At 38.3% G+C, this 22,492-nt stretch overlaps 1 long non-coding RNA gene across 1 annotated transcript in view; it reads right to left on the reverse strand.

Annotated features, from left to right (window-relative positions):
• LOC123275683 (uncharacterized) overlaps nucleotides 1–22,492 on the reverse strand; it is a 163,473-nt gene that overhangs the window by 106,458 nt on the left and 34,523 nt on the right. The window contains exon 2 of the long non-coding RNA XR_011505891.1: nucleotides 19,011–19,054. This is a non-coding gene — a long non-coding RNA (uncharacterized lncRNA). The remainder of the gene's footprint in view (nucleotides 1–19,010; nucleotides 19,055–22,492) is intronic.

Below are 22,492 nucleotides of genomic sequence, written 5' to 3' on the forward strand. Positions count from 1 at the left end.
TAGGTCCAGGTGAATTTCCAAGGATCTATCTTCTGTGGTGGCTCAGCAATCAGGCTCCTTTCATCTTGTGTCTTCATGATAACATGGCAGGGGAAAGGAGAGCTGGAGACTCTTGCTTACACAATTCAATTTTTTGGCCCAAAAGCAACTCAAATCATCTCCACTCACAGTCCATCTGCCATAACTAATTATACAGCCCTGTGCAACCTAAAGGAAGCTGAGAAGGGTACTTTGCAATGGTTCTGGAAGGACCGAAGAACCGGATATTCATGAACACGAGTAAAGCTTAAGTGAACAGGCGCCCTACTACTTTGCTTATAGACTACTCTCTCCCTTTAATGATATTATTATGCAAATTAAGTAAATATATATAAGTGGCAAAACATGAGGTCTAGCTAAATGTGGAGGAAGTTCTGGGGAAGAGTCTGGATTAGAGAATCCAATGTATTAAGGAAATCTTGAAAATAAAAATCTAGTGCTCTCTCATGGATGTGACTGTTATCAGTGTAGGTAATTCAAATGTTCCTGAACCTAAGTTGCATCTCCTCTTCATCACTGCCTTGAAGGAACTCATTCCTCAGTTGCTGACAACCAAGGAAGCCTGTGCTTTGAGCACTCACTCAGCACCTTGCTTCCACCAAGGAAGATCTAGCCCACCCAGAGGGAATGAGAAACCATCACTTAAAAGTCGCAAAAAGAAAAAGTAAACAAGGACAAAATGAGAAGTTGAAATGGAGGGTGACATTACTTTTTACAAGCAAAGTTTGAGGGCAAAAAAGGATTAAACTACAAAAAAAATGAAAACAAGAATTTATAGAATTTTTTCAAAGACAATTCTTTCTGTATCTTACCAGCTGCCTCTAGGCTCCCACGTAAGGCTCCCTGGATGACATTTCAAGGAAGAAATTCAAATAATTTAGGTAACCGCACTTGGTTTGTGTGTGTTTGTTTTTGAACGTATGGCTAGAAGTTTGCCTCAGTTTGTGTAGCTGATGAAGAAGAGAAGAATTTGAGGTTTGAGGGGGGCATTTTCTTTGCTATGTTTGTAAATACTGCACTTACGTGCTGGTATCTTTTATGGTAGCTTTTGATTCAAGGGTATTTATTTATTTTGATATCTGTAGCATTTGAGCTATGGGGATATACAAAAACGGTTAGTTTACACCACAAATTCCCTTCTGACTCTAAGGCATAAGTGTGTTCCCTTTAGGCTTGGTTTTTAACGTCTTCTGCAAAGGCAGAAATTCCTCTTTTTAAAAGCCCTTTCTTTTTTTAAAAAAAGTAGCCAATTTCATAGAAGTGGGCTTTTTCAGTAACAGAAGACTGTTTTCCTCACATTCGGAAAGTCATCCCTTGGCCCCCAGTGACAATTCTCCTGTCTGGTATGGAAGGACTGACAGAACTTGACATGAGGGGGACAAATCTAGTGAAACCTGAAAAATCCTTACAGTCAATGTCTCGCCGAGCCCAGTTCCTTCCTTTCCTATATTCAATAGGGAAGAAGAAGTTACAAATTGATTCCTATCATATTCTGCCTTCTACCTGCTTTATAATTAAGGAAATTACTTGGTCTGCAGTAGGCCTCAATTTCCTTACCAGTGAATTAAAATGAATAAATAAGATGTTCCCTGTGGATGCTTCCTGTAGCAAAAATCTATAATTCCATGATGTGGGACTGCCTAAAGAAGCATGTGGATCAATTGCCAGCAGCCTCCTTTTCCTGTAAGTTAAACTACCACTTCCAAATGAGTTCCCTCATTTTGTGTGATAATGGTGGTCTTATGGGATCTGGGGAGACACGACGCTCTTAGGAAGTCCGCTGCCTTTCATGAGTCTAGTAAATGACATCTAGCTTTGTCCGAGAAGAAATACAAAGAGAGTACTAGGAAGAAGGGTCAAGGCCATTGAACCATGAGAGCATATGATACTTCAAGGAACCCTCAGTCTTCTCCATCCTTCTGAAGGCAATACTCAGACCGGAGCTAACCCCAAACAGAGGCAAAAGTTGAGGTTACTATCACACACTGTGCTTGCCATTTATTTCCTCACTCTGCTTTTTTTCTTCTGTTTACTATCACCAAACATGATTTTCCAAGGGCTTCCATGCTCATTTATCCCCCAAACTAGATTGTCTCAGTGAATATAGGTCCTGCCATGCTAAGATTAAAAAAGATATAAAGCACATTCTATTTCTATTGTCATCCTCTGTTCATCCTTAAACTCACTCAGGAAGCTCCAGCAGCGTTATGACTCTCAATTAAAGAACTGCTGTTACTAACAAACTCCAAATCACTTACTATATTCAGCAAGAGCTCATTAACAAGTAAACTCAAAGTCTGACAGATTATTGCCTTCATACAAATGACCTTATTAACCAGCATAGTTAACAATATATTTGCTAGGCACTGAGCGTTTCCTTAAGGAAGGTTCTATATAACTTGATGATCTAAATTAATAGATTCCTACTGAACTGTTTACATGTTATTACTGGTAAATCTCATTAGCCAGTCAATGAACATGTTAAATCATCAAAACAAATAACCCGAACCAAACATAATATTTATACGTTGCATAGATGCTCTCTTTGTTATAACTGAATATTTTCAGTTACCAAATATTTTTCATGCTATGCCTTGCTAATCTGTAACAAATTACTGCTTTATTCTCTGTATTGGATTTGCTCATCAAATTTCACAGAACTCCCTCCACATACTCTTATTTTTGCTTTATTATTGCTTAAAAGACACATCAGTATTAACTTTGGCATTGGCTACTTCATTCATTCACCAACATTTATCAAACGCTTCTTTGGGCTAAGCACTACATAGTTCTTCCGCTCAACAACTGTAACCACCTGCTGACTTGTCCAACCACAGTAACTTGAATCTTCCAAACTATTTTACACACTGAAGCCTGAGGCTGAGGCTTCCTGAGGCTCTTAGGACAAAGACCAAAATGCTTATCTTGGCCACAAGGCTCTTCGTGGTCAGGCTTCTATCTTTTGATCGTTTAGAACCACATTTTCCCTCACTCTTTATACTCCACCTTCTTTCAAATCCTCATACTTGCCAAGTGTCCTCCTGCCCCCCAGTATTTGACAATGTTATCTGCTCTGCCTGAAACACCCTTCTATCTGAATCAGCTAGTTGAATCAACTCCAGAATCAACTCCTAAACATTTTCAAATCTCAGATTAAGTACCACTTCACTAGAAAACACTCAGCTCACCTTTCTGAGTGGGTCAATTATCCCAAGTATAAGTTCCCAACACACCGCTCTCTCTCTCTATCTAAATGATCACATTTATAATGCTACATTTATTTCTGTGATAATTTAATGTCTGTCTCTCCCACCAGACTCAAAACTCTGGGAAGTCAGGATCACCATTTTATCTCCATTCAAAAGCATAGTTAACTGGCCCAAAATGGGCTCTCAATAAATACGTAGAAAATGAATGAATAAACAATAAATATTGGAATGTTTGAAATGTTTGAAACTTCTATATGATTAAGAAAACAAAAACAAAGCTCTACACAAAATGGCAGATTGGGTGTGGTGGAAATCTGTCATCTGTGGCCATCTAGAGACCTTTGCACATTCTCCATTTTGGTAGTTCTCCATATTGTTGATCCTCACCTTTCCCAGGTTGAATCCAAAATTCACATTTCCCAGCATCCCTTTCTTCTAGCGTGTAGACTTGTGACTAGTTCCATCAAACAGACACACCAACAAGAGACTTGGAAGGCAGATTTGAAGACCATGAGGGTTCTGGGTTCTTCTGGTAAGAACAGTTGTGGAGGCATTTGATATCCTACAGCATCTCTAGCGGCTGTTTCATACTGAGTCCTGGCTTTGCTGGGATTGAGGAACAGGCAGAGGCAACAGAGAGATTTCTACAAGACTGAGCTCAGAGGAGTTTGGGCATTTCTCTTAGCTGTATCACTTCCAACTGTATGGTCTTCACTGAAGATGGTTTGCTGGCACTCCCAGAAACTGTGTAAGCTAATTAATTCCCTTTCAGCTTCAGGTAGCTAGAACAGATTCTTTTGATGCCCAGAAACCCTAACCTGATACCCTTGAAGAAAATATTTGCCATGTCTGCATAGCAAATGAAAGATTTCCATATAAAGAGCTTGCACAAATCTAATTTATAAATATAAACAATGCAAAAGAAAATGAATAGGCAACTCACAGAAGCATGCAGGCCAATAAACACATGAATATATGCTCAATCTTATGTATGATCAGGGAAATACAAATTAAAACAACAATGGGATACTGTTTTTTATTTTTGAGACTGACAAATATGTAAAATATTTAAATATCCAGCATAAACAAGGATACAGAGAAATGAGTGCTTTCATTAATTGTTAGGAAAGAGAGAGGGTCTACAGTCACATATTTAGGCATCTTCATTAAGGTACAAACGCAATAAAGATACACACTGTCATTGATATTATTCAAAATTGTTCTGGAAGTCCTAGACAATGTGATAAGACTATAAAAAAAAGAGTAAGAAGTATCAATATTGGGCACAAATAATTTTAATATGTTTAACTTGCATATAATTTTCTACCTAGAAAAGTCAGGACAATTAAGTACTCTAATTAATAACAGTTTAGCGAGGTAGCCATATATAAAGCGAATATGCAAAAAAAATCACTTTCTTATAATTCATAATTAGAAATTATAATGAAAAACACCACACCAAAAATATGTCACTATAATACATTAAAAAGTTACAAAAAATATACAAAAACAAACATGAAAAACACGTTTACATTTTGAATAACACGTATTTGTGCCTCATGAAAAACAAACTATTAAAATGCACTGATAGACATTAAGAAGAAAATCTAGATAAATAACACAAAGGTAAAGACATGCTCAAGGAAGTTTATTATGTCAATGTTTACAGGACAGAACAAAAGTGTAAACAAATGTCCGTCTATAGGAAATATGATTTTATTGAATTGTGAGACATCAACACAATGGATCCTTTCAAAAAAAATTGTTAAAAAAAAGAGATAGGAACTCATAGAAACAGAGAGTAGAATGGTGGTACCAAGGAAGGGCTGAGGGCTGGGGAAAATAGAGAGATCTTGATCAAAGGGTACAAACTTGCAGTTATAAGATGAATAAGTTCTGGGGATCTACTGTACAACATGGTGATTGTATCTAATATACCATATTGTATAGTTGAAAGTTGCTAAAGAGAGTAGATAGTAAATGTTCTCACCACAAAAAAGAAATGGTAATTACGTGACATGATGGAGGTGTTAGCTAGCACTACAGTGGTAATCATATTGCAACATGTAAGCATGTCAAATCAACACGTCATACACCTTACACTTAGACAATGTTAAATGTCAATTATATCTCAGTAAAGCTGAGGGGAAAAAAGGATGAAGTCGTTCTTTAAGTACAGACATGAAAAGTTGCCAGCCAAATTTTTGTTATTTTTTTAAGATGTAGAACAAAGTATGTGATCCCGTTTTTTGTTTAAAAGAAACTGTATGATTGTATACGTACAGAATACAGATAAAATTCTCTAAGAATATTGTATGAGACACCTCTTGTGCACACCTTCAGTCCCCTTAGCACCACCTCCTCCTACAGCCATTGCTGCCTCAGCCAGTTCCACACAGGCTTTAACCAGCCTTGCACAGGGGCAAGGTGACCAGACCTCGCTTCAGCCCACACGAGGTACGCCTGAGCTTCCTGCCCTGGGGCATGAAGTCCTGAGACCCCTTTCAAATAGCTCCTTAGAATCTCAGGGAGCGAAGTGGCAAGCCAGAAACTTTCACTTTTTGCTTTACCCACTGCGTATGGTTTACATTTGTTATTCTTTTAAAAAAGCATTCACTCTTGTAATTTTTAAAGTGTTAAGTGTAGAGAATCAATAGGACTTGTTAAATTACGAATTCAACAGAGCGGTGTGAGAAAGGAAAGAGTCTAGCCAGATGGACGGCTAGGATGAATAGAAAGATTTTGGAGCTATTTATAAAGACTGAAAACACAGGAGTAGCAGGATTAGTGAGGATGATGGAGTTCAATTTTAGACATAACGAGTTTGAGGCCCCTTCATCCAGGTAGTAATGCAATGGTCTGAAGATCGTTCTACTGACTAGCCATGGAAAAGGAGGGCCTAGGCTATTTGATCACACAAAAGAAGCTGCAGGCATTCTGATCATCTGCTTAAGTAAGATTTACTCAAAACATGAGTTTTTCAGCAATAAGCAAAATTAACTATATCATAAGATTTTGAAGGTAAAGTTACTGTTTGCTCCAGTTTTACAATTCTGACTTTATGGAAATAGGCTTATTGTTTCATTCTTAAGCATGATTGTCACTTGAATAGTGTCTGAAACCATCGTACATTGTGTGGTTTAAATACAACGTTATTCTACTCAATTGTTGAAGCAGGTCTTCCAAAGCCGAACTCAAAATGGGTTTTAGGAGCTGAGATACGTATCCACTCACTTTGACCTCAAACACCTATTCTGTTTACTCCAAATACTCCAGATGTTATCACTTTCTATGTGTGCCATGAAAAGTGTAGGACTCATTGGATTAAGTATTCATCATAAATAAATAAACAAAATTTTTTATCATTTTATAAACTTGCTCAAGATTTTTGTCCATTAATTTGTTTGAATAGCACATCAAAAACACTATTTAAGGGGGCTGGTCCAGTGGGGCAATGTGGTTAAATTCTCACATTCCACTTTTGGCCCAGGGTTCACCAGGTCAGATCCCAGGCAGAGAACAACACACTGCTTGTCAAGTCATGCTGTGGCAGGCGTCCCACATATAAAATAGAGGAAGATGGGCACAGATGTTAGCTCGGGGTTAATCTTCCTCAAAAATAATTCTATGTAAGTACTAATAAATATGAAGTATATATCCCACTTCCCACCTAATGCTCTTTTCATCTATTCTTTAGTAGAAGAAAATAGGAATGAATATTTTTCCAACATAGTGCCCCACAGGATCATGGGACAGATAATATGCAAAAGGTCCCCCTTTCTGATCTTTCCTTTGCCAACATTTATTGGAGGCTAAACTAAAATTAACTTTTTCCTTCCCATCTATGTGTGGAAAGCTGGGTCTATGATCTAGACTTGGAAGTGAGGAAAAATGTAGTAGGAGTCACATTGTGTCTTGGGATCCAAATTGCATGCTGCATTCCAACTTGAATGCTAATACAGCTGCTGCTGCTGCTGCTGCTCTTTCACTTGGCTAAGAGATGAATAATTATGTTCTCCAACACACTTCTAAACTCAAGTAAATAAAGGATAATTCAAGCTTTCAGTTTTGCACTTTAGATTCCCTAATCATTACATTTTTTGAAAAGACAGTCTTCAAAATGTCATCAAATGTTTTAAGCTATAAAAATAGGTCCAGAGTTTCCAGTTCTGGGACCAGGCTTATTCAACATGCAGGAGTATCTGCTAAGCTAGGAGGCTGCCCTCCCCTAAGCTCAGCAATGATGCAAAACATATCTGTGGGTCACTAAAGCTACTTTTGAATTGAACTGCCTGATGTCTGTAAAGAAAAATGCCATTAAAATGTCATAAAAGCTATAAAAATCCGGAGAAGAGAAAACTACTTATTCCAAACAAATGTTTCACTTGGTCCACAGTGAAGGTTTCTAAGATAAGACCCTGAATTAAAACAGCACACAGGCCAAAGTTACTGCCCATGTAATAAAACGTCAGGTTAAAAAAAGAGAATAATCAGGGAGCTTCAGTTGAACTTTAATTCCATAAATCAGTCACTGAACTCAACAACCTCATTGCATCTTAGTGGAATCAAAAAGCAGATAATCTCCTAAATCTAAAAATAAGAAATGAGGGCAAAAAGAATGTCAAATGTTAAGGCCCCCAACATCCTGCCTATCACCCCCACCCCTCCTACCACCCTACCACCGCCCCCCCCACCTCCTTCTCATCATCATCATCACCACCATACTGAGACTGTCTGGTCCCCATCTTTAGCCCGAGGCTCCTATCAAGCACGTAAAGGGAATTCTTCACAGGATTTACTCCCTCTGCTTTTTCTTTGTTTCAGATCATTTAGTTGATCTAACATTCATAGTTGGTGAGAACATTTGAAAAATCCCTAATAGGGTAAAATACTACCAACCTGATTCTGGTTAACAATTAAATATTTCTAACATCAGGCTGCTTTAACACAGTAAATGGTCTGTATATTGAAAGAATTAATGAGCAATTCTCTTTAAATTAAAATAGGCAGGAGTTTCTCCTCAATGTTCTTATAATAAAAGCAGAGTATTAACCAATACAAAAGGTTATCTGGAGTTTTCTCATTTCTTTTCAAAGATATTCCTTAAGTACCATATTTTAACAATGCAAGAAAGGAAAAATTAAATCAGATCTTCCCTATCATTGCCAATTTAAAAATTACATAAAATCCTAGTTTTAAGCATCAACTGTTGATTAGATCATTGATTTATCTTTCCCTCAGCAGCTCATCTATAAAATGGGGCTTGACCTTGTGCAGGTGATGCACGTCAGGTGCATGTGTAAGGACAAATGTAAAAATAAGAGGCTTAATTCTTCCTTTTGCAAATAAGAGAAGAAATTTCCCTTACTCCCTTTTTCTCTCAGCATTTAATTTAGAAAACTTATTGTAAGTACTTTCTTCTTTCTTTGAAATGTATACAAATCCTTCTGAAAACTAGATAGGCTTTTTGTCAGCTTTCTGACCTAGGAATATCTTTCTCAAGGACCTGGGAGACATCTCTTTAAGATGCAAACATCAAGAGAGATAGCCCCCTTATATCACAGTTTCTGTGGGTGCCTTGCTCCAATTGCAAAACTATCTCCTGTAATAAAGACATGAGAAGTTTAGATTGCCTCTGGATAAAGCTAATTAGCTAACACAGATGGTCATCTCAATTATTAGGTGAATGAAATAAGGATAAACTCTGTGTGACAAATGGTGCTTTCAAGTCCTCTTACTTGAGGACTAGTTATTGTTTATCTTGAAAATGTGTAAGTAATGAGTTGTCTCTGCTCAGCTATAAAAGGGGTGAAATGTCTTTCCGCCTTTTGTAATCTGTTAGTAGACTACCTGTGATGTGCCTCACATTCTTGTTTGATAAAAGTGCTTCTTCTACTATCTTTGTGGAAAGGATTCCTGGGTTGGGAAAAGATTTTGTTTTTAATTATATTTCCCCCAACACACGGAAAGCCATGGACAAACCTTCCAGGTGTCAAGTGGTTATGGCCAGTTTGGGACCCCAAAAAAGAGTGAGATGACCCACATGAGCAACTGAATTGATCATTTTGGCTTCATTGCTTCATTTGACTAATTAACCCAATTAAATATTAGGTACATATTCAATACTCAATAAATGTCTATTGATTGATAAGACACGCTACTTTAAGGGTGCCACTATTCCTAAATTTACTGGCTCTTGTTTTATTTGTCTTTAATTGAACAACCATCTCCTATAATGGTTCTCCATTAATTTTGTACGTCTATCCTTAATGGAAGTCATAAACTAGTTAGGTCATAAACATTGACGAATACACTTTCACAGAAGTGTCTACTTTACTTCTACTGTATCTTAAAAAAACATTTGAACTTGAATGCCTTTTGGTTTATGACCCCTGCTTTAGAACATCAGCCTCCTCCTTACTGTCATCAAGATATTAGCTAGTACCGCCTCGCTGACTTTGTATCAGGCACTCTTAGTACTTCTCCTTCATTAATTTCCTTAATTCTCACAACTACCCTTGCATAGGTCGTATTATAATCCCCATTTTACAGATGAGTTGCTGAGGCACAGAGAAGTTCATTATCTAAGGTCATAGGGTTTGTAAAATATGGAACCAGAATTCAAACCCAGTCACCTGACTCTCGAGCCAATAACTTCAACAATAATTCCATAATTTCACTCATGACCAAAAGCTAAAAGTTTATCACCCCAACTAAGGGATGCACACTTTTCCTAATTGTTTCTGGTATATCTAATTCTGATTCTGTTCCTACCAGGTAAAGTGGTACGGGGTTCTCCTCTGGTATATTTCTGGCTTCTAAGTACTACTAACACAAGCACAGATTTTGAACCCTTAGGATATTAACTGCAGTCCCAGAAGTGAGGAAGAAATTACAAAGTCAGAGAAACTCATGCGTAACTGTCTCATACTTTAATATCTTGCTGCCCAGATATAAAATTCTCAGACAACCATTGAGATCCCACACTAGTTTAGATAAACGGGGTGATCATCTCTCCAGTGTAGCTAAAGAGATCTTGTATTTTATTCATAATGTTTCAAAGAGTAAAATAATAGATCTACATTGCACGGTAATACTTCTCCCTGAAATTCCCTGTATCAGAATACTCAGGGATATCTTCCACTCCCAGAGAGAGATTAAACCCAATGGTCACTAAGGGCTGAGTGTTAACATCTATGCAGTGCAGAATGAAGAGATGAAGACATGAAGAGGACTATTGCAACTGATATCACGGCTATAATCAGGATGCACCAAGAACTATCCTCGCCATGAAAGGGGGACTAGAAGAGCTCCAACCAAGCAGACTAAGGAGATATGGCCTTTTCTCTGGGAAAGAGAAAGCAAGACATTGGTGGGAAATGGAAAGTTCAGGCCTGTATCTCATGCCAGTTTACAGCCCAAATATACAGTTGCTTAGACAGGAAGAAAACTCGAAGCTGAAAATTTCATGTAAGCCTGGCACTATCCCTGAGGTGTTTGGCAGAAGCAAATGTAGGACCTTTCTGGAGAGAAGCTCCCAAAATCCAGACCAAAAGAAATTTTCACAGAGAAGAAAACAAGTCACACTAAAAATAATCTCACATTTTAAAATTATAAAGCTCATGAGGAAACAATTCCCAAAGACATGTGAATCCTCAGACTAAAGACTAAAAATCTTCAGAGACAATTATCACTATAGAAAACATTATTTTGAAGTCTGAATTCTTTGATGGACTTTTAAAAACATGCCTTATAAAAAAAAATTGGAGTACCTCTCCCTGTGTTACGTTTTCCCATCCCTGGAACTAATTCAAGTTGAACTTGAAGCTTTTTCATCATAGTTAGAAATGTCTGACTCTAATCAAAATGGGGTGTTCAATTTCAGTTGGCACTTAAATCAACATGATATGAGCGAGAAAAGCATAAATGTCAAGACAAAGAAAATCCCCTTTGTCTTTTCCTCTGAGGAAGTTGACAGAGAAATTTTTTTTTAATTTATAATATAATTCTTTTAAGCCTTCTCAGCTTAGGCACTAGAAATTACCATTCTTACAAACATGTATATGAAAGTTCACGCTGTCTCCCTTTATATTCACTCAGTAATACTCAGTGCTTATTTACTGTGTGTTTCTTTGTGCTAGATGTTGTAGACCTGCTGCCCAGGTTAGAGTGCAGGACTGAAGATACTTATTAGGAGTTAAACTCAGCATAGAAATAACCTTCAGTCAAGCCCATCAGTAAGTTCTCCAAAGGGTGAGCATACACAGAGAAAAGCAGAGTCCCGGGGCATAAGATAGTGATTACAATTCAGGAGCGGTAGGAAAAATCTAAGCCAAAGAGAAGGAGTAAGTTCTATTTCAAAGAAAAAAAATGAGCGTAAGTTTTGACAGATTCAAGAAAACGAAAAATTCAATGTCAGAACGAAGGGAGGCCAGGGTCATTGAATACGGTGATTGAAAAATCACTGGAGATGCTCATTAAACAACAAAAATTAAAACACCTACAAAAAAGAAAATAAATTAGTGGTAAGGAAATGGAGGCGATTAGTAGAAATCATTCATTCAAGAAATTTACAAGTAAATAAATATGATGGCAGCTGTGGGGAGAGCTATAGGTCACAGGAAGGTGGCTTAGAAAGAAAATTGTCTTTTTGAAAGAATGGAGGGGCAGGCCCGGTGACGCAGCGGTTAAGTGCACATATTCCACTTCGTAGGCCCAGGGTTTGCTGGTTCGGATCCCGGGTGCGGACATGGCACTGCTTGTCAAGCCACACTGTGGTAGGCGTCCCACATATAAAGTAGAGGAAGATGGGCATGGATGTTAGCTCAGGGCCAGTCTTCCTCAGCAAAAAGAGGAGGATTGGCAGCAGATGTAAGCTCAGGTCTAATCTTCCTCAAAAAAAAAATAAATAAATAAAATACTTGAAAAAAAGAAAGAATGGAGAAAAATTAAATCAGTAAAAACTGATGACATTAATTCAGGAGGAAATATCTAAGGTAACTTGCTTCAGATATTAGAATCAAAGATGTAGGTAAACTGTTAACACTAAGGAGAAGGCCCAGCTCTTCACTAGGAAAGTTCTCACAGCTGTTAAGATGTCATCTGAGGAGAACACAGAAGCTCCTGTGAGAGGGGCTCAATCATCATCGCAGCTCATGCTCCTCTGTGGGGGATGGAGGAGACGTGGGAGTTCCGTGGGAAGTCCATAAGGCCCCAGTGAAGAGAGACAACAATCAGTATGATAGACCACAGATGTATACCTCTGGTGGACTCTAGCTGCCCTCTGGATATTTAAGAATAAATAAATAAAACTAAAGTAATAAATAAAACTAAAGTGAAAAATAAAACACCAGCTGGAGAGAGTGATTCAGGTCCATTAAATTGGCTAGCAGGGTGCTGTCCTAAAATTAACTTTCCCCATTGATAATAAGGCCCTCTCATTATTTACAAAGCAAGCGTGGGGGACTGGAATTGGCCACCCCAATATACGTCTCTTTGGTATGAGGAACTTTTTGGGGGGGGCTGGTCACTTTTAATAAAAGCAACTCTGAGGAGTGGAGTTTGCTTGCCCTTTCTTGGGAAACATTTACATTGTAAAGGAAATCTCCATCTGTAAAGATATCTCCCTCTCTACCAGGAAGAAGGGGGGATGACCTTATCTCTAGAAACTCTTAATCAATGGGGAAGGCAAGGACTTAAATCTGCATTCGTTTATTGTGCTTGTCTGGTAACCTCCTGTAACTGATTCCCCCCACCCCCAACATCCTCCTTTGTCTTTAGCTGGATATGATATTTAAGTGGGGACTTCAGACATTTTGGCGAGTTGCTCAGCTTGCCTGAGCCTCCCATGTATACATGTTATAAAGCTTTGTTTAATTTTCTCCTGCTATTCTGTCTCATGTGAATATAATTCATTCTCCGGCCAGATGAACCCAGAGAGGGTAGAGAAAATGTCTTCCTCTCCTACACAAGAAAGCCTAAGACAGAGAAAAGTTAGCTAGAACTACTCCCACCCAAACAAACAAACAAGAAAAAATCTCTGAAAAGCAATTATACAACACATAAGTAAATACAGCATTTCTTTTTGTATATTCTTTGAAAAGTGTTATCACAAGAAGCTTCACATTTTCTTTTTCATAGAAGAAAGACCCTCAGTTTAAAATAGTTCTACAAAGTTCAGATGCAATGAAAGGGTAAGAAGAGGGAGCACGGGAGTGTGTGTTTGTGCAAAAAAACTTAAATCTGCAAGAATGACATGAAACACAATGAGAGGCACTTCATACACGGCCTTGAACGAAAGCAAAGCTTCAGAGTCTGTTAGCACTGAGGATTCAGTTGCAAAATTTAGTAAAATATGCAAAAGGATGTCAATGATTAAACTGATGATTTTTGTAGGACCAATATGAGATTCATTGCTGTTTTTAAATATGACTATATTGCAGATTTTAAAAACTAAAGTATATCAGACCTTTATCTCTCTTTTTCTTTTTTAATTTTTAACTCAGGCTAGTTTTTCCTGCACACTGAGACATTTCAAAACCATTGGCTATGATTAAGAGTCTTTTACCATCTTGGAAGAGCTCTGTCTATGACTGATACCTACACAATAATATTTTGTGCCAGGGTATGCATGTTTAAATTTATTTGTTTGATTTGTTTTGTTTTTTAGTGGTTGTTTTGAAATACAAATACAAGTTTTTCAAGAAATAGTCACCTAAGAACAAACCAATGCTTCCTAAAAATGACAAAAAACCTGGGTTGCTCTGTAAGGGCAGTGACTTATGTATTTTGTCCACATTTTGCCAGCTCGCAGTTGAATATTTTATATCAATTTGCACAGGTGAAAAATCAAAATGCAGCAACAGCTCACCCATTGAAACTAAGAGATAAAACGCAATTTGATGTTTCCATATGCTCATCCCCTCTTTTCAGCTCTGTTTGGTATTATTATTGGAAAGTGTGATATGCTTATTAGTAAAGCACAACACAAATTCAACAATACCCCAGACTGTCTTTACGATTTTTTGTTCTTTATTTATTTATTCAATGAACTTCCATAACTGTGCCCATTCCTGAAGCTTTAAGGCACACACACACAAAGGTTTCCAGCAAAATATTTAAAACAGCAAATCACTGCAACAACATCAAAGAGAAAAACTAACAGAATTTTAAAAGCATTCTTGCATTGTCTTTCTATCTGGATAAACTCTATAGAAAACGTAGGATGTCAGGTTCAATTGGAATCTGATGGACATGGCCTTAGGATTCTATTATTGCACAGAAAAAGAGGTCTTCTCTAAAAAGAGTAAACTAGACTCAAGGGTTCCCTCTTGGGGAAGTCTTTCCTAACCATACTGTATCAACTAACCATTAGGACTTAGGGAATTACCAAGGGTCACCTCATCTGGGGAGCCTTCGTTAGTTTAATGATCCTTGGAACTTCATTTAAATATCTGTAATTCATTAAGATACTAATTTTTCTTTTGGTTTCACTATTATTACTGGTATAGAAATTCTGGGAAATATTAAAAAGTAATTTTTCTTATTCCTCCCTGTGTAGGGGGTTCCCAAGATACTGTCAGTTTGAGTGATTCACTAGGAAGTCTCACAGGACTCAGCAGATAGTTGGATGCATGCCTAATATATATTCAAGCAAAAGGATGCAAAGAAAAATCAAAAAAGGGAAGAAGCACATGCAGCAAAGTCCAAAGGAAACCAGGTACAAGCTTCCAAGAGTTCTTTCCCAGTGCAGTCACACAGGACTTACTTCCCCTAGCAGTGAATTGTGACAACACATGTGCAGTGCTGTCTAAGAGCAAAGCTCATGAGAGACTCAGTGCCCAAAGTTTTGATTGGAGACTGGTCACATAGACACTCTGTACCTCTGCCAAAATTCCAGACTCCCAGAAGTAAAGCATGTGTTCCGCATCAACCATATTGTTTGCACAAACAGATTAGGCACAGTGAGGCACTCTTTTATTAGTTAGGGAATGGTAGGAATATTCGAGAAATCCAAGTTCCTAAACACCAGCCAAGAGCCAATCATGCAAACAGGCCTTTCTAAGGATAGCAGTCTCAGGCCTGCTATGTTTAACTCTTTTCTGCACGTATCCTTAGAGATGGGACAGCCAAACTTTTGTGCGTAAATCTGGAACCCTGAAGAAAATTTCAAGCTTTAGGGGGAATGTTGATTCATGAAAGAGTATACAGATAAATTTTCCTTGAGGAGGAAGGGATGACAGTGTTGAGTTGAAGAGGAATGATAGCCTCATCCCTGGTGTGCCTTCTCTGAGATGGAGAAAGAAGACGAGGATGGCCTTTTAGCAAATGGCAGGGTTCAAAGCTCATCTCTAACACAGCAGGTTTGGATATGGCAGGACTTCTCTTGGGAGCAGGTGACACGTATGGATACCTTCGGATCTAAACATTAAGGGTCACAACTTTGAAAACCAAATCGAAAGAAACTTGAGTATATTATCGGCAAGAGAGGTATAGAAATACTTCATGCCATTGTGGGCTTGAAAGTTGAAGACCCCAGTGGCAGCCTTGATATACTGAAGACCCATTCCATTTTCAAAACCATATCATCTTTCTGGGATTCTTTAAAAGAAAAAGGAGTTGATATTGGGCACCTAACCAGATTTAACTTTTTATATATATTTTAGAAATACAATAATGTGATTCTTTTTGAATCTCCTGTGATAGAGAAAATTCATTCCAGTTAAATGTTTAATTTTGAATCTCCTGTGATAGAGAAAATTCATTCCAGTTAAATGTTTAATTTCATGGAAACCTCATGAGTGGGTACTATCAACTTAGTTACTGATGAAAAGACTGAAGCTTAGAAAGACTAAGCAACTTGCTTGAGGTCATAGAACTAGGTATTCCTAGATACAGAGCTCAATCCAATTTTTTCTGCCATCAGAAGCTAGTCATGTAGCAAGTGAACTATACTATCTTTTTTTTAATATATGCCCCAAGAGAATTTAGAACAATTATGTATTCCCTCACACATTTATAAGATGACATCTATTTTTCATCATAAAATTAAGTAATTACAAAGGAAGAAATGTCCTGCGTATTATAAATATTGATACTTCACATACATTATTGAATTATTTAAAATATATCCAATGGAATCTAAATACCATTGCAATTTGATAATCATCATCCATTTGAAGAATAAATGAATACTTTTTTTAACAGTTGGAAATTTTGAATCATTCCTCTTTATCTTTGACTTGTATTCCATTCAACATTACCAAGAGAATTTTATCCTAATGTAATAATCTTTAAGCTTAAACATTTTTCATGGATCACTCTATCCAACTCTGCAATAAAAATATAAGGCTCCAGTAATGAATAGTTGTAACCTCTGTGGAATGCTAGGAGGAAAAAGAAAATATTCCTGAATGGCCATGTTGCTGTTTAGAATGACTTTTCTCAGATAAAATTATCGCTCTTTTAAGGGGGCATTACCATTACTCACTTTCTCAACACCAATGCCAAGAATTCAAATCATCCTTTTGCTTGGAAGCCTAGAGGCTTTCACACCCAGGACACTGCAATGCTGTAGGATTGCAGTGGGTTAGAGGTTTACCTTTCTCCAAAGTGGAAGAAAAGGCTATTGCGAAAGGTGCAGAAGATAAGAGGCCACACCCCCACCCACGCACCTTGACCACACTCTTGCCAATTTAGGGCAGACTGATTGAAAGATAAAGTACAAATGAGAGTTGAGAAGCGGGAAGTGAATTGCCTTAAAATAATCTGAGAGCCGAGGCACCCCTGAGAAAATCTTCACAAACCTCTAGAAGTACATTTGCCCTTGTTTGAAAAAAGACCCTCCCTGTATTCTGCCCTGTTCTACCTCCTAATACATTACATTGTGGTTACTGATCTAATTGTATTTGCTCCACCTTGAGCGTAAATCGTTTCAGGCAGGAGCTATGTCTTCTTTAGCAATGTCTTCTGGTACCTAGTTTGGTATTTGCTATGTAGGACATGCTGAGTAAATATTTGTTTGATGAATAAACGAATGCTATTACAAAGTAAAAAAAAACTTAGTTGAATGTCATACATTAGTGAGTTAAAGTAGATCATAAATAGTATTTTTAATATGACCTCACGTTGGTCAAAAGAAGTATGTGTAAATATGTGTATATCTGTATCAGCATATATTTCCAGGTGGATGAATTTTTGGCCACTTTCTTTTTGGCAATCTCTATTTTCTGGTTTATCCACAAACTTCTTAGGTGAGTTGTATAACATTTTATAAAATATACAAACAAAGCAATAAGTAGAAGAGACAGAACATCTGTTTAAGGAGTAACGTCCTTGAAACAGCTGCAAGCTGGCCTCAGCCCAAACTAAGGGAAACTGTTGGTTAACAAGGAATATTATGTGTTCTCCTCTTGATTTTCAGCAAACCACCATGGTCATGCATGACAGGGGTCTGGGCAAGTAATTCAATGACACCCCACACACAAACACCCAGAAACTCTGGCAGACATTTTACCCACATTCAAGAAGTAGCTTATTTAAAGAATAGCTGCCCTATTGGTTTAAAACACTGAGGAACTTGGTATTTCTCAGTTAACAAATCCAGGATCCCTATGTGTAATTTTCCACAAACACTTGACTACAACAAAGAAAATACTTTAAGTTAGAAATGTTCCCATGATACTGATCAGGAGGGAAAATGGATTTATCCTTAGATGCACTGTGACCCAACATTCTCAACTTCACATTATTGTAGTCTTTTCAATAAACTTGTTAAACTTATAACTAAACGTTATTTAACGTTGATGACTTTGAAAGTTTTCATAGAAATGAATTCACAAATCAAAACAAATTTTTAACTGAATCAAGCATAGTCATGTATATAAGGTAAACATGACTTGGTAATAACGTTTCTCTCATTTCAAACTACTTCTAAATTTACATTATTTTAGACATAGCAAATTAAAGCTAAAAATGTTCTTACATAGCTCAAAACTGATTGGGTTTTTGCTGCTGCTGTTGTTTTAGATTTTCCACTTTAAGCAGATGAATTCTTCAATGAACTGGATGTTTACAACCCCCTAAAATTCATGCGTTGAAACCTAATCCACAATGTGATTGTGACAAAGAATATGACATCTCCTAACCCCCTCAATCCACAAAGTGAGAAATAGAATATAAAAATAGGAAAATAAAGCATAAGGAATGGAAATTACAGAAGGATGTCATCTACATGTCAAAACTTTCTGGACTTTCAACTAGAATTTCTACTAGATATATCATAGATGGGACTATGGAAGAAGGACTAAATCATGTCCTCCCTGATGTCCTGGTGAAGGAAGACTAATAAGTCCAGGGGGTGGGAGAATGAGACCCTAGGATAACCACCCTACTGCCCCTACAAGGAGAGGTGAAGCAGTTGAAATGAAAAGGGCAACCAGAGTTTATTAGAAGCTGTGAAAGAACTTCTTGGCCTTAGGGCTAAACTGGGAGGGGCATCTGAGCCGCACAATCTCCAGGCATATATTTGACTACATGTTCCTAACTACTGGTTGCCAAGCAAAACGGAGAGAAACTCTTCTAGACAGAGAAAAGGCTCTCTACTGAACTATACCTGACTACTCTGGCTCCAATGTCTTATCTCCCTGCATCATGCACACACCTCAACTGCTGGATTTCTGACTTATAAAATTAATCGTCAGTTTGAAATTTCACCTTCGTTTTCATCTGGGCATGAAATATTCAGAAACATGGATTTCTTACCAAACTCACTTCATCTTCCAGTACGTACCAATGTAGACTTCTTCCTTTAAGGACAAATAAAGAAATAAAAAACTGATGGGTATTTAATACAGTTCAAATGAGAGATCACTCTACAGAATCAGAACTAATGACTTCCTGGCTAAGGAATTCAAGGAACTATTTGACTTAGTATAGATAATATATTTTTAAAACGTTTTGAGTTTTCAACAAGATTCAAGAAAACATTGTGTCCATGAAACCATATCAGATGGTCATTACAAAAGACATACCTATATCTGAAATCACATAAAACTGCACATACATGGAACGATTTAGTGGAAAATTTAAAACTGCATGAAAGCAGAAAATATAAAATCGACCACCATAAATAAAGCAAATTAGTGAAGTAAGAGACAAGTTCAAAATTTGCTTAAAAGTTTAAAAAAAGGTAAGAGAATACAGTGATGAAAGAAAAGATAATGTTATAGAGAATAAAGTTGCCAAGAGAGAAATCTTAAAGCTCTTACCACACACACAAATAAATTGTAACTATGGGGATGGATGTGTTCACTAATCTTATTGTGGTAACAATTTTGCAATATATATGTATTTCAAATCATCATGTTTACACCCTAAACTCAGAATTTATATCTCAACTTTATCTCAATACAGTTGGAAAAAAATAACAAATGACTACCTATTAATCCATCGTTTAACTATGTCGTGATTTATTTTACCTTCTTCCTCAAGAGACTTTACATTTTTTCAGATTCTCACTATGGCAAATAGTCCTGTAATAAATAATTTTGTACCTAAATTTCTGTATACATGTATCTCTGACTATTTTATTAAAGTAAATTCCTGCCTGAGTCAGAAGAAAAATTTTAAAATAATTAATTAAAAATTGTTTTCTAGAAATGCTTTAACTTTTTATATTTAACCTTTGTGAATAATTTTGTATATGTACATATGATATATATATATAAAATAACAGGGTCTTTAGTTGGGTGAGGCAACCGCCCATGCTCTGAGGTTGGGGAGTGCCTCTGGCTGGGCTCCAAACTTGTGTGGGTCTGCTGACTGGGCTCCAGGCTCAAGTGGGGCGCACAGTGAGCTCCCTGGTCAGGTGGGGTTGCTGGCTGTGTTCTGAAGACAAGTAGGGCCACTAGCTGGGCTCTGCAATCACCTCTGGTTGGACCGGGTCACAGGCTGTGTTCCCTGGCAGGAGGGTACCACTGGTTGGACTCCGTGATTGGGCAGGGCTATGAGCTGGGTTCCACAATCACTGCTGGCCGGGTGGGTTCTCAGGCTGTGTTCCCTGACCAAATGGTGCTGCAGGCTGAACTCCAGATTCATGTGGGGCCACAGGCAGGGCCTCAGGCTGTGCTGTGCAATCAGGTGGGGCTACAGGCTATACCCAGGAGTTGGACTGAGCCGTAGGTGAGGGTTCAAGGTCCTATAGACCCCTGCCTGTGCTCTGCTGCTGGGCAAGTTCTCTGGCCTGGCTCACCAGTCCAGAGGAGCCTCCAGCTGTATCTGGAAGTTGGGCTGGAGACTGTGCCCTATGGTCTCGTGGGGTCGCTGTCCAGGCTCCTTTTTTGGGTTTAGCCACAGGCTAAGCTCCACGATTGGGCAAGGTCACTGGCTGGCCTCCCTGCCTGGTGAGGCCTCAGACTATTCAGCAATCCAGCAGGCGGTAAACTGCTCTGCTGCTGGTCAGGGCTGTAGGCTGGGCTCCCCAGCTCTGTGGTGCCCTGGGCTGGGCTCTGAGTTTGCCCAGGGTTACTGTTCAGGCTCCCTGGTTATGCGAGGCCAGAAACTATGCTCAACAGTTGGGGCAGGGCTGCTGGCTTGGCTCCCTGCCCAAGCGGGGCTGCAGAATGGGCTCCAGGGCTGCCCTAGTTCCCTGGCCAGGCTCCTGGAATCGACGTCACTGGAACCTATGCTCCACAGTTGGACGGGGCTGGGAATTTGCCTCCCTTCCCGGGCGGGGTGGTAGAACAGGCTCCACTGGCGAGTATAGCCCATTTTATGGGAACCCAAATCTGGCAGAACTGCCAACCGAGCAGCCTGGCCAGATGGGGTCACTGACTTGGCTCTGCGGATGGGCAGAGCCACTGGCTGGAATCTCTGCCTGCCGCCACTACAATCAGGCACGCGGTCCCCCGAGTTCTGAGTACTGGCTGTTGTAAGCCCCGCCTCCTTCTCTGTCTCCGTTTGATTCCCGGTGGTAGAACCCCACAGAGTCCCACAGCGATACTCATTAGGCGAGACTCTAGTGACCCTCCTGGGAAGCATCCCTCAAGACTGGGGAAGCTCGATGTTCACCTTGTCTCTTTTCCCACTGGAGAAACCCTAGGTCTCCAGTGGATTTTGTGCAGCCCCGAGGGCAGAAGGTGCGGTCAGTGTAGGCGCTCTTCTTACAGTTCTATTGTGGTCCTCCTCAGTATCTGTGGTCCAGGAGGGTGCTTCGGCCGCATTCCCAGGTTCTGAGATCATCACAATGCTGTCTTGTCTACGGATAGTGCTAGTCTTGTGAGGAGAACTGAAGTCAGGGACGACCTATGTCGCCATTTGATGACGTCATCTTGACGCCTTAGGTAGTCGCTTAAAATATATCATCCCTCAGTATCCGCAGCGGTTTTGTTCCAGGAATCCTGGTGGATACCAAAATCCACGGATGGTCAAGTTTCTTATATAAAATGGTGTAGTACAATGAATACAATCGGCCCTCCACATCCTTGGATTCAACCAACCCGTGATCAAAATCGCTTCCATTGAAACATCGAAATAATGTTTTTAAATGTTTTGAATTATATTTATGTCATTTGGTAATGCCACTATATAATATTAAATGGAAAAAGACTTCTAAACTGAAAAAATAGACAGGGATAATTCACTAAAATGTTTGCAATACTTCTATCTGGATATTGATTTCAAGATGTTTTTTATTTTCTTATAGTCATTCAGTATTTTCTAAATTTCATGGAAAAAAACTTTTCTATAATCCAAATTTATATATATATATTTTTGCATAGTCATAAAATATCTTTTCAATTTGGAGCAGCTTCTGTCTGTATCTACTATATCTAAAAATTCTCCTATAGAGCACCTTTAAAATCATATTAAATGCTCTTTTTTCCTCATACCTACAGATAGAATTACATGTTGTACACTTGTAAATATTTTATGATCTTTTAATATATTATCTGTAAGCTCTAAGAATAAAATAGTGTCTGAGCTGCATGGTTCATCTTAAAGGACAAAGAAAAAGATCTCATAAGTTCAGTTGCACAGAATAATATGTAATAGACAAGGATTACACCATGCTATGAATCTGGTGAGTTGAGTTTGGGATGAATCACAGAATTTCCCTTCTCACAAAGCAATTTTTACCAAACCTATTTTTTATTGATATCTATGCTGTTCTTATTTTCTGTTCATTTAATGGTAAATTACCAGGTTATCTGAAAGCAATAATAAATTAATTTCTCTTTTGATTC

The sequence above is a fragment of the Equus asinus genome, chromosome 9, assembly GCF_041296235.1.
Source record: "Equus asinus isolate D_3611 breed Donkey chromosome 9, EquAss-T2T_v2, whole genome shotgun sequence".
Classification (NCBI taxonomy): Eukaryota; Metazoa; Chordata; class Mammalia; order Perissodactyla; family Equidae; genus Equus; species Equus asinus.